This window comes from Podarcis liolepis (assembly GCF_965112155.1).
Source record: "Podarcis liolepis genome assembly, chromosome: 6".
Lineage (NCBI taxonomy): Eukaryota > Metazoa > Chordata > Lepidosauria > Squamata > Lacertidae > Podarcis > Podarcis liolepis.
Genome location: NC_139559.1, coordinates 96023677 through 96029570, shown reverse-complemented (window position 1 = coordinate 96029570; position 5894 = coordinate 96023677). Strand labels below are relative to the sequence as shown.

General features: G+C 45.9%; 1 long non-coding RNA gene across 1 annotated transcript; it reads right to left on the bottom strand.

The window, feature by feature from the left end:
- Positions 1-2624: 2624 nt before the first annotated feature.
- LOC310708411 lies at positions 2625-5268 on the bottom strand. Its single transcript, XR_014527010.1, has 2 exons — positions 5160-5268; positions 2625-3550 (listed from the first exon to the last, which is right to left on the bottom strand). It is a non-coding gene; the product is annotated as an uncharacterized lncRNA (long non-coding RNA).
- Positions 5269-5894: the final 626 nt, after the last annotated feature.

Below are 5894 nucleotides of genomic sequence, written 5' to 3'. Positions count from 1 at the left end.
CCGACCTTCTGATCAGCAAGCCCTAGGCTCTGTGGCCACCCGTGTCCCTACGGAAAAAGCCTATCGCAGACCAAATCCCCCTCCCAAACCTGGTATGTAAGGGCTTCCGGTTTTTCCGCCCTCCGTTGTGGATGTGCTTCGCGGGTTCTCCGCACCTAGCAGCTGTTAGAGGGAACTTTGGGGGGCAACGCGGAGGCTACACGACCCCCAAAAAGGCTCTGGGCGTGGCCCAGGGCTGACATTGTCCGGCAGCGTCAAAAAAGGAACCCTTCGAAGCCCACGTCCTAACCAGGAGGTGAGTCGACAGAGAGTACCTAGACGCAAGGACACGAGCAATCCTCAGCAGCAAGCCTCAAAGTCCCAAAGGGTAAGAACGGCAGCTAACAAGGAGAGCTTGAGGAGAAGAGGGTCTGTGAGACTTATTTATACAAACTGAACTGCTCAGAAACAGACCTAAAAGACTAGCACATAAAGAGTAAAGAACGGGAGATTTTATCTTAAACATATTGGAAATCTTTCTCATTATACGTAAGCATAAGCAAAGATTTCTCTAACAAGTACCAGTAAGAAAAGGAAGACAGATTCAAATTTCACTCTGCAGCAGGAGTACTAGCCCATTAAAAGAAGCGGAATTCAAGGACTTAACTTGTTTTTTACTTTGAAGTGGCGTGAGCCCAGCAAAAGAGACTGAGTTAAAAGACTTGGATTGTCAGCGCTGTTTGTGGTAAAAGTGTGGAAGTTACTGGAAAACAAAGGTAAAAGAGAAGGCAACACTTTTAATATTGAACTTATATTAAACACTAACCTATAAAGATGGCAAAGATGGCATAGCGTGGTCTAGGAGAAACGGCTGGACTAATTGGAGAATCGGGAAGAGAAGAAAAGTGGCGAAAGGAGGGGCAGAACTGCACAAAAGAGGAAAGGGACTATAAAATTAAAGATGAGCATCTTTAGCTTGAGGAGGTAGTTTGTGAGAAAGGAAATACGTTTTCTGGTGTAATGAAGAGACTTTCTTCATATAAAGTATAAGTAGGATTCCTAATTCCTTCTGCATTCTGTTTCTTTTACTATCCCTCAAGATTCAGAAACATAGGGAACCTAGTCATGGTTAGATTAGTTTATAAAGATTGGCTGCGTGAGCTGCTGGTCTCCTGCTGTCACGTGCCAAAGATCCATCCCCTGGTCTGTGAGGAGGAGGAGGAAGAGATATTGGAAAAGAAATGGGAGGATGAAGTGATGGTTATGAAGATCAGAAGGAATCTTTAGTGAAGGTGAAAACAATTTATGTAAGACCAAGCGACCAGGGGATGGATGCCACCGATCTATAGATGGGGAGTGTTGATCTTTGTTCTTGAGGAACAGGGAGGCCAGAGAGAATCTGGATCACTGGGATGGGGGGAGGCAGCTCACTGATTCAAGAAGAGTTCAGGGATGGGATGAGGAAGGGAGGAAGGGAGAATAACGCAAGCCACCTGGAGATCCTTGCAGGAAAGATGGGCCATCAATGTAGTAATCAATGAAAAAATCAAGAATTTTTTCTCTTCATTTCTCTTCATTTCTCTTCATTTCTCTTCATTTCTCTTCATTTCTCTTCATTTCTCTTCATTTCTCTTCCAGGCAGCGATAGCAGTGAGGACAGCAGCTCCAGTACAGCTCTACGCCTCTCCAAGACCCAGTTCTCCCTTCGCTCCAAACCCAAGTATCTAAATAAATAAATAATAGGGATGCTGGTGGCGCTGTGGGTTAAACCACAGAGCCTAGGACTTGCCTATCAGAAGGCTGGCGGTTCGAATCCCCACGACAGAGTGAACTCCCGTTGCTCGGTCCCTGCTCCTGCCAACCTAGCAGTTCGAAAGCACGTCAAAGTGCAAGTAGATAAATAGGTACCACTACGGCGGGAAGGTAAAGGGCGTTTCCGTGCGCTGCTCTGGTTCAGAAGCAGCTTAGTCATGCTGGCCACATGACCCGGAAGCTGTTCATGACCGGTCCGCCAATAAAGCGAGATGAGCGCTGCAACCCCAGAGTCGGCCACGACTGGACCTAATGGTCAGGAGTCCCTTTACCTTGATATATTTCAAAAACACTGAGTCTCCAGTGTGGTCTCTCGTCACAAGGAAACAGACTTGATAAAGAGGCAACCTTTCAAACTTCTTATAAATGGAAACTGGGGAAAGCCCCCTCCAAAAGAATAGACTGTGCCCAGTGACTAGCTGATCCACATGCCTGTTCAGTTGATGCTCTAGATGCCTACTCAGTTGTTCTCCAAGGCTGTTGAAAGAGAGAATGGCCAGTGTGGCAGGCTGTGTGAGCTGCTGGCCTCCTGCTGTCGTGCCCCTAAAATCCACCCCCTGGTCTGCGAGGAGGAGGAGGAAGAGATATTGGAAGAGAAATGGAATGAGGAAGTAAATATAATTAAAGAAAGGGAGAATAGCGTAAGCCACCTGGAGATCCTTGAAGGAAAGATGGGTTGTCAACAGAATAAGAAATGGAAAGATTAAAAATATTTTCTCTTCTTCTCTCTTCCGGGCAGCGACAGCAATGAGGCCAGCAACTCCAGCACAGATCTCCCTCCCCACCAAGACCCAGTTCCCCCCTTCCCCACAAACCCAAATAGAAAAATAAAATAAAAATCATCATCATCATTATTATTCTAATCAAGTTCCTTTACAAACATGCTATTCTGTGATCATCCTTTTATCCTAGGCGGTGCTTTTTCCTACGTTTGTGAGCATGAGTGGAAATCCTGAGTCTCGCTGCAGGAGTCGACAGTTTGGCTCCTTCCATTGTTGTTGCTCCTAGATGGAACTGCGCATGTGCGAAGACAAGACAGAGACTTCCAAACTGGATCAATAAACGTGTCACCCGTTGTCTGAAAACCACTGTCCTAATCACATGCCAGATTGTCTTTTGTGAATGAAATAAAATTCTTTCAAATAGTTTTTTAATGCTGTCTTTTGTCTGTCTTGAGAAGCAATGGAGTGCGCCTCTGGGGGTGAGGTCAAAAGTCAAGCAACGGTGTCAGCAGTCCCAAAGTGACCTCTCCAGGGAGCAAGACTGGGCAGTGTGTCTGGAGGTCCTGGGCTTCCCAGATGACAAGACTCCCTCTCTTGGCCTTGCAGATGTGTCTCCAAGGAAAGCAGAGTTAGGCACCAGTTGGGCTGCAGGAGATGTCAGAAGGGGTTGTAAACGTCGCCATCCAACCGCCTGAGGGACTCCACTCCAGATTTGTGTAGGCTTTACTCCTTAGCCTTTTCAGCTCCCAAAGATATCCCACAAGGCAAATTAGGATCAGAGTTTTCCTTCTCTTCGATGGGCTATCTTTATAGGTGGATGAGCCCCATCTGCCCCTCACTTCCCTCCACAGCATTGCAGAAACCACCTTCTTGACCACTGGGCCCACGCTTGGTCTTGTCCGCTCAATCTGCTGGAGCCTGTCTTTGCACACAGGGGAAGTTCCTGTGCATTTGAGACTCTTTGGCTGCTCTCACCTGGTTTAGGTGGCCAGTCAAACCGTTCCCAGGATGTGGCCTCTGTCACATGCTGACCGTTTCTAGGAGCAAGAGAACAAACTTTTTATTAAAGAATGGAAATGGTTGAATGAATAGTTACAAACTGTAAACAGATAAGAACATTGGCAGGATTATTGGAATAACCTGCAGTTTAATAAGATTATCTATTTAAAGCAGATGCATAAATGAAGAAATTGAGGTAATTTGGATATGCATAAGATATGAAGAATCAATTTAAAGAACTGCAGAAAGAGGGGGAAGGAAGTCAAGTTTTGAAATGCTAAAATGACTGCAAAATTATTGAAATGTATAAACTTGAAAATCATAATTCAGCTTTCCAGTTATAGCTTTTGCGGTGATGAGGCATGTGAGCCTCAACTGTCCTGCATCTACTCCAGCTGAGGAATCACACACCTCCTCCCCAAGCTAGCGAGCCCCACCTGGGCTGTGGGTCCTTGCCTTCCATCCCTCCCAACTGACAGTTGTTAGTTCTGGAATCCTGAGCTTGAGGGGGGGGGGGTACATCCCATTTCGCCCCGTGGGACACTCACCACCCCTTAGCCACCTGCCTTTGGCGCTGCAGCAGTGATGGCTTTGGTCCCTGAAAGAGCATGCAAGATCTCTCCCAAATCTCAATACATATTTTGCTCTCCTGGACATCTTGCAAGACTTCAATGAGATCTCACAAGATCTTGCAGAAAATCTCCAATCTGTTTACCTGCAAGCACACACCTTTAATTTTTTTTTCTTATTTAGTACAAATTTCTCAATCTAACAGATTTGCACATAGGATTCTGTATCACATGAAACGGCACATTTGTTTTGTTCTATTGTTACATTATTTGTGGCCTTCTAACACTTTGGGAGAAGCCTTCTCTCCCTTTTCCCTTAAAAAATGAGGATCTATGCTTTACACTCAGCAGGGAGACCCATTTAAAAGGAAATATGTAGTTGTTTTGCTGCTGCTTTTTTGTGTTCTCAGGTGTCCAAGTTAGCCCCCTGGCCCTGCTCCTCCACTATACCACAGCAACATCCCCACTAGGAATCCCTGCTTGGGCTTTCATTGGCCACTAGCAATATCCGGTGGAGCCAGGTGGAGAGAAATGCCCCATCTTGCCCATCTTTGGGGTTTCAAGAGGTATAGCCTCTGTGCATGTACAGAATTCATGATTCAGCAAATCTATTAGACCATTGAAAGAGTTATTTCCTCTGATTAAATTACCAAAGGAAGAAAGCAGGACTGGCTTTTCTCCCCAGGGACACAAGGAAGGGGAAGGTGTATGTTTAAGAAATCAAATTCCCCAAGGGCTGAAACTCTGTTCAGCCAGTTAAAAAACCCAAATTCTCTCAGGAGAGTGCTTCACATCTGGCGGGCAGGGCTTGTGTGCTTTGCTCATGATCCCTTGGATGTCCTGAGGCTGTTAGAGCAGCAGCCGTAAGTCTTGGGGCTCTGGGTGTGAGACATTGTCCTCAGAAGTCAAAGAGTAACTGAGGTTCCCTTTTCTCTCCCTTTTTTGGCCCTGAACCAAGAGCTGGGCAGTTCAGGGCCTCCATGGGAGAGAAAAGGGGGGCCAGCACTTGTGCTCAAATGAGCTTTCATACGCGGTCATCCTGCCCCACACTCACATTCCAAAATATCTGCATGCTCACCTATCCAAGAGGTGGTTGGTCTTGGGCTGGGGGGTCCCAGAAGGCAGAATAAGTTGAGAAGCAAAGCCCAAGAAGTTGGAGGCATCCTCTTCGCATCCACCCAAACCCAATCTAAAGAGCTTGGCTCCAGAACCAGCCCCTCCCTTCAGTTCTGTTCAGTTCAGAATGTCAGTTAAGAGGGACCACCTGTATTTTCTTGATTCTTGCCTGAGGTCATAATGGGCATGCACACTGGTATCTGTTTACCTGTAAGCACACACCTTTAGTTTATCTTTTTAAAAATAAAAATAAAATACTAGTTTCTCAGTCTACCAGCTTTGCACAAAACAGCAGTCGTTTTGTGATCCATGGCAGTGCAAACCCCACGTTTTATGGCGCCCCCTCCAAAAAAATGAGGCGTCAGTGCCCTAACCCACAGGGTCACGATTTCTCCAAAGGTCCAATGTCATCTGATTCACTCCAAAGCAGCACCAAACACCCAGAGAATGCCCCCTGAAACATTGGGGGGGGGGCTTTGAAAACACTACATTTCCCATTGTTAGAGTGGCATACGAAGGATGAACAAGTTAAATCAGTGATGATAGATTGGGCAAGACATGTAGGACATAACATAATGTTTGAGGATTGGGAAAGATTGTGGAAGAAAGGGGTCAAGTTCACTGCATGTACTGTACTAAAGGAAAACATAATGAAAATGATGTATAGATGGTATCCGACCCCAGTTAAATTAGCAAA